The following is an 11,957-nucleotide window of genomic DNA, read 5'->3' as shown; positions in this document are numbered from 1 at the left end:
CTGAGTGCCACCAGGTCTCCCCCTCCAGGGGATTGATGATACAGTTTTACCTAGTTTGACAATGATTATATACAATGAAAAGTAAAGTAAGGCTAAAGTCATTGAGAATTAATAAAAATTTACTTATATAATTTCAGTATAATACTTTGACTTCCTCCTTTCCTATGTGAGGCCCATTGATCTTCGTTTGTTGTCTTTTGCTCTAGCTAGAACATCAAGTACTATATTGAAGAGATATAAAGAGAGTAGGCAGCTTTCTCTAGTCCCTAATTTTAGTGAGATTTCATTGAGTTTCTCTCAATTTAATTTGGTGTTGGCCATTGGCTTGTTGTATATAACCTTTATGTTTATGTATGTACCTTTTATCCCTGATCTCTCCAAGACTTTAAACAAGAATGGGTGTTGGATTTTTGTCAAATGCTTTTTCAGCATCTAAGGAGATGATCCTATGGTATTTTTAAAAATTGTTTATATGGTGGATTACGTTGATAGATTTCCATATATTGAAACATCCCTATAGGGCTGGGATGAAGCCTACTTGGTAATGGTGAATATCTTTGATGTGTTCTTGGACTCAGTTTATGGGAATTTTATTCAGTTCTTTTGCATGAATGTTCATAAGGGAAATTGGTCTGAAGTTCTCTTTCTTTATTGGGTGTTTGTAAGGTTTGAGTATCTAGGTGAGTGTGGCATCATGGAATATCTTTGATAATGTTCCTTCCATTTCTGTTTTGTGGAGTAGATTGAAGATCATCTGTATTAGCTCTTTTTTTATTAATTTATTCTTGTTACATCTCAATGTTTATCCCATCCCTTGTATCCTCCCATTCCTCCCCCCCCCATTTTCCCATTATTCCCCTGGCCTATGACTGTTCCTGAGGGGGATTACCTCCCCCTATATATTCTCATAGGGTATCAAGTCTCTTCTTGGCTACCTGTATTAGCTCTTTTTAAATTTCTGGTAGAATACTGCACTGAAACTATCTGGCCTTATGCTTTTTTTTTTTCTTGTGAGACTTTTGATGACTGTTTCTATTTCTGTAGGAGAAATAGGACTATTTAATTTGTTTACCTTATATTGATTCAGCTTTGACAAGTGGAATCTATCAAGAAAATTGTCCATTTCCTTTAGATTTTAAAATTTTGTGACATGCAGGCTTTTGTAGTAAGACCTAATGACTCTTTGGATTTTTTGAGTACTGTTGTTGTCTCCCTTTTCATTTCTGACATTATTGACTTGGAAAGTGCCATTCAGCCTTTTAGTTAGTTTGGCTAAGAGTTTGCCTATCTTTTTGATTTTCTCAAAGAACCACCTCTTGATTTTTGTTGATTATTTGACTTGTTCTCTTTGTTTCTAATTTAATGATTTCAGCCCTGAGTTTGATTATTTACAGCTGTCTACTCTTTTTGGGTATTTCTTTTCTGGTGCTCTGCAGCCCATAGTTCAGTCTAAGACACAGAGTCTGCGGTGTAGAGCACAAATGTACCTCACATGCAGGTATGCATCCGAACTCTGGGGACTGGGCACAAGCACTCAGGGACCCAGGGACTCTTCCATGCACCATCTGGATGGCTTGAGGCCAGACCAGCTATGCTGTACATACTGTGGACCCCTCTCACCTAGGGCACTTGAGCTCCTGTGGTCTCCGACTCCCAGCCCAATCCCTCTGTTCAGTCTTGCTGATTAGACAAAGTGCATGATTGGTGCAACTATCTTAGATTTCTGTGAAAATATATTTTATTGTATATTAGCATAGGTGCTTGAGTTTGCTTCCTGGAAAACCTTTTTCTAGCCCTTTATTCTTAGGCAATGACTATCTTTGTGGCTGAGGTGTGTTCTTATTTTATCATCCATTCTGTTAGCCTGTATCCTTTTTTGGTGAATTGCGTCTATTGACTTTAAAAGATATTAATGACCAATGATTGTTATTTCCTGTTATTTTAATGTTGATGCTGCTGCTGCTGCTGGTATGTGTGTGTGTGTGTGTGTCTCCCTTCTTTTGTTTTGGCTGGTGTGGAGTTACTTATTTCTTGTGATCATGGGTCTAGTTAACCTACTTGGCTGGGTTTTTTATAGTATCTTCTGTAAGGCTGAATTTCTGTTTAAATTTGATTTTTGTCTTAGAATATCTTGTTTTCTCTATCTATGGTGACAGAGAGTTTTGCTGAGTATAGTAGTCTGGTCTGGCACCTGTGGTCTCTTAGAGACTAAAACCATCTTCCCAGGCTCTTCTAGCTTTTAGAGACTCTGTTGAGAAATCAGGTGTAATAGTGGTTAGGTCAGACTTTGTGTGCTAATTGTCCATTTCCCCCTGCAGCTTTTAATATTCTTTCCTTGTTCCTAACATTTAGTGTTGTGAATATTATGTAGCAAAAGGATTTCTATTCTTGTCTAATCTAATTGGTGCTCTTTAAGTTTCTTGTGTGTTTATAGTGAACTTTTCCTTTTGGTTTGGGAAATGTACTTCTTTTGTTGAAAATATTTTCTTGGCCTTGGAGCTGGGACTCTTCATCCTTTTCTATTCTTATTATTCATAGGCTGGGCCCTTTCTATTACCCCAGATTTCCTAGATGTTTTGTAACAGGAACTTTTTACATTTAACATGCTGTTTGACCAATGTATCAATTTCTTCGATTGTGTCTTCTACACATGAGATTCTCTCTTTCATCTCTTGTATTCTGTTTTTGATGCTTCCTTCTTTTGTTTCTGTTATCTTCCCTAGGTTTTCCATCTAAAGGATTCCCTCATTTTTGTTTCCATTGTTGATTAGATTTCCACTTCTTGTCTTAAGTAGTTTTAGTTCTTTCCTTCAAATGTTTCATTTTATTTTCCTGTATTTCTTTAAGGGATTTCTGAAGTTACCTTTTAAAAGCTTCTGTCATCATTATAAGATTGGATTTAAGGTTGTCTTTGTGTGATCCAGTTTTGTTAGGATATCTTGGGCTTGTTGTTGGAAGATAGTTAGAATTTCTTGATTCCATTTTTCTGTGGTTCATGTTGATTGTGTTCTTTTGGTTTTGTTTGCTTGCTTGTTTGTTTGTTTGTTTGAAGACAGGGTTTCTTTGTGTAGCCTTGGCTGTCTTGGAGCTCACTCTGTAAACCAGGCCGCCCTCAAACTCACAGAGATCCCTCTGCCTGACTCTGCCCCCCAAGAGCAGGAATTACAGGCATGAACCACTGCTGCCTGACTTGTTGATAGTGTTTTCACACTGGCCTTGAGCCAGCTGCTTGTCCTTGAATTTTCCTATTACAGCAGTCCTCTGGAAACTAGACAAAGCCCCAATATTTCTTGTGTAGCAGGCCTTAGTAAGGTAATGGTGAGAACAGTGGAGTTCATGGGCCAGTGCACAGTTCAGCACTTGCTGTATTTCTATTGCATTAAATTCTCCTGTGATTTTTATTTTTTCTTGAATTTTAATGGATTGAGCTCTATTTTTGCTTATATAGATTCTTAAGTTATACCACAAAACAATGTAGTTGTCACATTTCTCAATTGTTTAATTGCAAGAACTTAGAGCTATGAATTTCTATCTTTTAGTTTTTCATAGAAGTTTGTTGTGTTGTATTTTTATTTTCAGTTAAATCTTGGAAATTTTTCTCTTTCTTGATTTCTTCTCTGAACCTTTTTTTCATCCAATAAGTAGTTGCTTATTAGACACCAGTTTGTGTAGTTCCTAGAGATTCATTGTATTTTTAGTTTAAACATTATCACATGTGGTTTGACTAGATACACAGACGTGTCTTTTTTCTGAATCCCATGATGCTTTAAATTTTTAGGTACTTCTTTTCTAGATATACGTGTTACTAAAATACAAGTATATCATTTCCCTCTTCCTATTTCTCTCACTATTTCCAGTGTGTCCTACTTTATATACCTCTCAACTACATGTTTGCTTTCTCTTTAAGTACTATTGTTACATATGCACATGTAAATGAAATAAAAATATAAATACAATCAACTTAGTTTGTTTAGTCTTACTTGTATATATGTGATCTCAGAAATCACTATTTAAAATTAGATAACCAATTAAGTACTTCACCTCTAGGGGTGATTAAATCTCCTTCTTTCAGTTGTCCTTATTTGCATGTAGTTCTTTGGCTCAGTATTCTCCTTTCATTATTAGTATGTCTGTGATGATCTCAATGTTCAGGAATTTTTAGGTTATCATATGGTTGAAATATCATGGGTGTATCCTAACTTTGTTATTAAACTTGGAGGTCACAATAAATGCTCCAGGTTAATTCTAATTAAAAGACTGAAATTAGATGCAGAAAATAGAAAAAAAATAAGATTTAGATATCATGGCCACATTGGAAAGTGGGAAAAAGAGATCTATTAACCAAACAAGCATGTCTTCAAGTTCTGGACGGGAACTGAACTTTAAAGAGAGGGCCAATAATAGCTATATCTAAGTAGTCTTAATCAAGTTGTGGCCCTGTCCATCATTAACTCATCATTATGTAAAATTCAGTCTAATCCTCTAAGGCAGTCTTTCAAGTTGTTAGATTCTATGAAATATCTTCCCAGGAGACAAGATCCTCTTATGAGCAGTTCCTTTACCATCTCCTGATATGAGATTCTTGGGGAAATTCCCATTTCTTTGGGGTTCATTGTTTCAACATTCTGATATTCAGATTGAGAAGTAAATAATTCTTAAGAATATCTGAATTTTTGCCTGATATGTCCTGGGTTATAGATTTACTTTTGATTCTAAGATACAGTGTCTCACGGCAGACTTGTTCATCTTCTCACTCTTATAATCTTTCTGTTCACACTTCCAAGATATTCCTTAAGAACTGGATACAAGAGATGTGTTGTAAACATACACACACACGTGTAAATAAATTATATATATACATACATATATACATATATGTATTTGTGTGTATGTGTGTGTTGAAGTTTGGAATGATGTAGTCAGTACTCAGATTTTTTTTGGTTGAGATACTACCAATTTTTAAATTGATTTTGTATCCAGCCACTTTGCTAAAGGTGTTTATCAGTTGGAGCAGTTACTTTGTAGAATTCTTGAGGTCACTTATGTATACTATCATATCATCTGCAAATAGTAATACTGTGACTTCTTCCTTTCCAATTTGTATCCCTTTGATATCCTTTAGTTGTACTTTTGCTCTACCTAATACTATAGTGAAGAGGCACAGAGAGAGTGGGCATCCTTATTATGTGCCTGATTGCAGTGGAATTGATTTAAGTTTCTCTCCATATAGATTGATGTTGGCTATAGGCTTGCTGAATATTGCCTTAATTGTATTTAGATACAGGCCTTGTATCCTGATATCCCTGAGACTTTTATCATGAAAGGGTATAGGGATTTATCAAAGGCTTTTTCAGCATCTAATGAAATGGTCATGTGATTTATTCTTTCAATTTGTTTATATGGTGGATAACAATGATGGATTTTCATATATTGAACCATCCCTGCATCCCTAAGATGAAGCCTACTTAATCATGGTGTGTAATATCCTTGATGTGTTCTTTGATTTGGTTTGATAGTATTTTATTGAGTATTTGTGCATAAATATTCATAAAGAAAATTGGTCTGAAAGCTTCTCTGTGTCATTTAGATATCATCAGAATGACTATGGCCTCATAGAATGAGTTTGGCAGTCCTCTTTCTGTTTCTATCTTGTGAAATAGTTTAAGGAGAATGTATACTAAATCTTCTTTGAAAGTCTGGTAGAATTCTGTGCTAAAACCATCTGGCCCTGTGCTTAATATTGGCACTTGTGGGCCTGGGGATGAAGGTCATTGACAGAGTGTTTGATTAGTATATACTAAGTACTATGGTTAATCTCTAGAAAAGAAAGAAAGAAAGAAAGAAAGAAAGAAAGAAAGAAAGAAAGAATAAAGTAAGGAAGGAGAGAAAGAAAGAAGTTATGGTCATATTCCACAGTGTTTAATCAGAACACTGTTTGTGTCGGCTAGGAAGATTCCTTCCAAGTCAAGAGCACTTTCTGGTTGTTCTGTGTACTGTAACTCAGTTCATACACCTATTTTGAGTTAGTCAAAAATGTAAATACAGCTCCAGGGAATAGATTTTTCTGGCCTCTGTAGACAGACAGACAGACAGACACACTGCACACACACACACACACACACACACACACACACACACACACATGCATGTACCACAATTATTATGAAATAAAAAGTGAGAAACAATACTAAATAAAATCAGAGTTTTGCTCATAAAGGCTAAACTTCTGAACTATAAGATGGCTAAGTGGAGAAAAACACTTGTTCTTTCAGAGCATGGGAATTTGATTCCCAGCACCCTTGTTTACTGGCTCACCACTGTCTGAAACACCACCTCTTGAGGCTTAGACACTCTCCTTGGGCTCTATGGGCACTTTAATTCCTTGCACAAACTACACATATGTAATCATATTTAAAAATAAAATCTTCAAGAAAGATGTTTGATATTTAGATATTTTAGATATTTAGATGACTAACAGAATTAACTTTTCAAATATATGAATAACCATTTTACATTATAAAAAGTATAGGGAGTTAAATGAAAATGTTATAACACATTTACCAAAGAAGGAATATAAATTTTTTTTTTTTTTTTTTATGTTTCTTTTTTTTTTTTTTTTTTTTATTAATTTATTCTTGTTACATCTCAATGTTTATCCCATCCCTTGTATCCTCCCATTCCTCCCCCCCCCATTTTCCCATTATTCCCCTCCCCTATGACTGTTCCTGAGGGGGATTACGTCCCCCTATATATTCTCATAGGGTATCAAGTCTCTTCTTGGCTACTTGCTGTCCTTCCTCTGAGTGCCACCAGGTCTCCCCCTCCAGGGGACATGGTCAAATGTGAGGCACCAGAGTATGTGAGAAAGTCGTATCACACTCTCCACTCAACTGTGGAGAATATTCTGACCATTGGCTAGATCTGGGAAGGGGTTTAAAGTTTACCTCCTGTATTGTCCTTGGCTGGTGCCTTAGTTTGAGCGGGACCCCTGGGCCCAAATCTGCCTATCATATTGTTCTACTTGTAGATTTCTAGGACCCTCTGGATCCTTTTATTTTGCTGTTCTCCCATGCGTCTCTCATTTAGAGTCCAATAGGATGCCTTCCCCTCTGTCCCAGTTTCCTGGTAAGTGAAGGCTTTCGTGGGACATGCCCCTTGGGCTAGTATGCAGATATAAGTGAGTATATACCATTTGATTCTTTCTGTTTCTGGGTTAACTCACTCATTATGATCATTTCTAGCTCAATCCATTTATCCACAAATTTCGGGAATTCCTTGTTTTTAATAGCTGAGTAGTATTCCATAGTGTATATGTACCACAGTTTCTTTATCCACTCTTCTACTGAGGGACACTTAGGCTGTTTCCATGTTCTGGCTATTATGAATAAGGCTGCTATGAACATGGTTGAGCAAATTTTCTTGTTGTGTGCTGGAGCATCTTCTGGGTATATTCCAAGGAGTGGAATAGCTGGGTCTTGAGGAAGCCCTATTCCCATTTTTCTGAGATAGCACCAGATAGATTTCCAAAGTGGCTGTACTAGTTTGCATTCCCACCAGCAATGAAGGAGTGTTCCTCTCTCCCACATCCTCGCCAGCATGTGGTGTCGCTTGAATTTTTGATCTTAGCCATTCTGATGGGTGTAAGATGGAATCTCAGAGTTGTTTTGATTTGCATTTCCCTGATGACTAAGGAGGTTGAGCATTTCTTTAAGTGTTTCTCAGCCATTTGATACTCCTCTGTTGAGAATTCTCTGTTTAGTTCCAAGCCCCATTTCTCAATTGGGTTATTCGGTTTGGTGGTGTTTAATTTCTTGAGTTCTTTATATATTTTGGATATTAGACCTTTGTCAGATGTAGGGTTGGTGAAGATTTTTTCCCAGTCTGTAGGCTGTCGCTTTGTTCTCTTGACAGTGTCTCCTGCCTTACAGAAGCTTCTCAGCCTCATGAGGTCCCATTTATTAATGGTTGACATTAAGGCCTGGGCCGTTGGTGTTCTGTTCAGGAAGTTGTCTCCTGTGCCAATATGTTCCAGGCTCTTTCCCACTTTTTCTTCTAAGTGAGTTAGTGTCTCTGGTTTTATGTTGAGGTCTTTAATCCACTTGGATTTGAGTTTGTGCAAGGTGACAAATATGGGTCCAGTTTCATTTTTTTACACATAGACCTCCAGTTAGACCAGCACCATTTGTTGAAGATGCTATCCTTTTTCCATTGAATGGATTTGGCTTCTTTGTCAAAAATCAAGTGACCATATGTGTTTGGATTCATATCTGGGTCTTCGATTCGATTCCACTGATCAACCAGCCTGTTGCTGTGCCAGTACCATGCTGTTTTAAGTACTATTGCTTTATAGTACAGTTTGAGATCAGGTATGGAGATTCCTCCGGAGCATCTTTTATTGTACAAGATTGTTTTAGCTATTCTGGGTTTTTTGTTTTTCCATATGAAGTTCAGAATTGAACTTTCAATGTCTTTAAAAAATTGTGTAGTTATTTTGATAGGGATTGCATTGAATCTATAGATTGCTTTTGGTAGGATGGCCATTTTTACTATGTTAATTCTCCCGATCCATGAGCAAGGAAGATCACGCCATCTTCTCAGGTCATCTTCAATCTCTTTCTTCAGAGTTTTGAAATTTTTTCATACAAGTCCTTCACTTGCTTAGTTAGGGTAACTCCTAGATATTTTATATTGCTTGTGGCTAATGTGAAGGGTGTGGTTTTCCTAATTTCTTCCTCTGCAAGCTTGTCATTTGTGTATAGGAAGGCTACAGACTTTTTTGAGTTAATTTTGTATCCAGCCAATTTGCTGAAGGTGTTTATCAGCTTTAGGAGTTCTCTGGTGGAGTTTTGAGGGTCACTTATGTACACTATCATATCATCTGCAAAGAGGGATAATTTGACTTCCTCCTTTCCCATTTGGATCCCCTTGATCTCCTTTTGTTGTCTTATTGCTCTGGCTAGAACTTCGAGTACTATATTGAAGAGATATGGAGAGAGTGGGCAGCCTTGCCTTGTTCCCGAGTTGAGAGGAATTTCCTTGAGTATCTCACATTTACTTTGATTTGGCTATTGGCTTGCTGTATATAGCCTTTATTATGTTGAGGAAAGTGCCTTGTATCCCCGATCTCTCTAAAACTTTAAACATGAATGGGTGTTGAATTTTATCAAATGCTTTCTCTGCATCCAGGAGATAATCATGTGGTTTTTTATTTCAGTTTGTTTATATGATGGATTACATTGATGGATTTCCGTATATTAAACCATCCCTGCATGCCTGGAATGAAGCCTACTTGGTCATGATGAATGATATCTTTGATGTGCTCCTGTATTCGTTTTGCAAGTATTTTATTTAGTATTTTTGCATCTATGTTCATAAGAGAAATTGGTCTGAAATTCTCTTTCTTTGTTGAGTCTTTGTGAGGTTTAGGTATCAATGAGACTATGGCCTCATAGAATGAATTTGGTAATTTTCCATCCATTTCTATCTTTTGGAGTAGCTTGAAGAGTATCGTATTAGCTCGCCCTTAAAGGTCTGGTAGAATTCTGCACTGAAACCATCTGGCCCTGGGCTTTTTTTGGTTGGGAGACCATCGATGATTGCTTCTATTTCTGTCGGGGAAATGGGACTATTTAACTTGTTTATCTGTTCTTCACTCAACTTTGGCAAGTGAACTTGATCAAGAAAATCGTCCATTTCCCTTAGATTTTCAAATTTTGTGGCATATATGCCTTCAAAGTAGGTTTTTATGATTCTTTGAATTTCTTCAGTGTCTGTTGTTATGTCTCCCTTTTCATTTCTGATTTTGTTGATTTCAATACTGTCTCTCTGCCTTTTAGTTAGTTTGGCTAATGGTCTGTCTATCTTGTTGATTTTCTCAAAGAACCAGCTCTTGGTTTTGTTGATTCTTTGGACTGTTTTCTTAGTTTCTAATTTGTTAATTTCAGCCCTGAGTTTGATAATTTCCAGGCGTCTACTCCTCTTGGGTGTTTCTGCTTCTTTTTTTTCTAGGGCTTCCAGTTGTGTTGTTAAGATGCTTATGTGCGATGTTTCCAATTCTTTTTAAAGGCACTTAGTGCTATGAATTTTCCTCTTAGCACTGCTTTCAATGTATCCCACAAATTTGGGTATGTTGTTTCTTCATTTTCATTGAATTTCAGAAACTCCTTGATTTCTTTCTTTATTTCTTCCCTGACCCAGGTGTCATTTAGCAGAGAGTTGTTTAGTTTCCACAAACGTGTAGCTTTTTGTTATTTCTGTTGTTGTTGAATTGCAGCCTAAGAGCATGGTGATCTGATAGGATACAAGGTATTATTTCAATCCTCTTGTATCTGTTGAGGCTTGCTTTGTGACCTACGATGTGATCAATTTTGGAGAAGGTTCCATGGGGTGCAGAGAAGAAGGTGTATTCTTTCTTGTTTGGGTGAAAGGTTCTATAGATATCTGTTAGATCCATTTGACCCATGGCATTGGTTATGATGTTATTTCTCGGCTTAGTTTCTGTTTCAATGACTTATCCTTCAGTGAGAGTGGGGTGTTGAAGTCTCCCACTATTATTGTGTGGGGATCGATGTGTGGTTTAAGCTTTTTTAGGAGATCTTTTACATATGTGGGTGCCCTTGTATTGGGAGCATAGATGTTCAGAATTGTGATGTCATCTTGGTTGACTTTACCTTTGAGAAGTATGAAGTGTCCTTCCTCATCCCTTTTGATTAATTTGGTTGAAAGTCTATTTTGTTCGATACTAAAATGGCTACACCTGCTTGCTTCTTGTGACCATTTGCTTGGAATATTTTTTTCCCAACCTTTTACCCTGAGGTAATGCCTTTCATTATGGGTGAGATGTGTTTCTTGGATGCAGAAGAATGTTGGGTCTTGTTTATGTACCCATTCGGTTAGTCTGTGTCTTTTTATTGGAGAATTGAGGCCATTGATGTTGAGAGATATTAATGACCAGTGACTGTTAAGAGTCTTAATTTTGATGTTGTTTCCAGTCGAGCGTTTGTGTAGTTGTGTTTTTGCCATGGGATAGTTATCTATTTCCTGGGTAGTTTTGGTTGTAGCTTGACCCTTTGGGATGGAGTTTTCCTTCTAGTACCTTCTGTAAAGCTGGGTTTGTGGATAGGTACTGTTTGAATTTGTTTTTGTCATGGAATATTTTGTTTTCTCCATCAATGGTTATTGATAATTTTGCTGGGTAAAGTAGTCTGGCCTGGCATCTGTGTTCTCTTAGGTTTGCAGGATCTCTGTCCAGGACCTTCTGGCTTTTATGGTCTCTGCTGAGAAGTCAGGTGTAATTCTGATAGGTTTACCATTAAATGTTATTTGGCCCTTTTCCCTTGCAGCTTTTAATATTTTTTCTTTGTTCTGCATGTTTTGTGTTTTGATTATTATGTGGCGGGCAGTTTTTCTTTTCTGGTCAATTCTATTTGGTGTTCTGTAGGCCTCTTGTATGTTATAGGCATCTCTTTCTTTAGATTGGGGAAATTTTCTTCTATGATTTTGTTGAGAATAGTTTCTGGGCCCTGGAGTCTGATGTCTTCTCTTTCTTCAATGCCTATTATCCGCAAATTCTTCTTTTCATGGTGTCCTTAATTTCTTGGATGTTTTGTGTCAGGAGTTTTCCAGATTTGGCATTTTCTTTAATGGTTGATTCAATATCTGTGATTGTATCTTCTAGCCCTGAGATTCGTTCTTCCATCTCTTGGATTCTGTTAGAAAAGCTCACCTCTGTGTTGCTCGCCTTCTTCTCTGAGGTCTCACGTTCTCGTTTTTCTTCTGTCTGTGTGTTTATCATTGAATCCATTTTCATTTTCAGATCTTGAACTGATTTTTTGATTTCTTTCATCTGATTTTTGTATATTCCTGAGTTTCTTCCATTGCCTCTTTATAGGTCTTCAGAGCTTGAACCGTTTTAGCTATTCTTCATCTGGTTGTTTGCATTTTCCTGCAATTTTTCC

This window comes from Acomys russatus, chromosome 14 (assembly GCF_903995435.1).
Source record: "Acomys russatus chromosome 14, mAcoRus1.1, whole genome shotgun sequence".
Taxonomy (NCBI): Eukaryota; Metazoa; Chordata; class Mammalia; order Rodentia; family Muridae; genus Acomys; species Acomys russatus.
The sequence above is the reverse complement of the archived record's forward strand: the minus strand, read 5'-3'. Positions refer to the sequence as shown.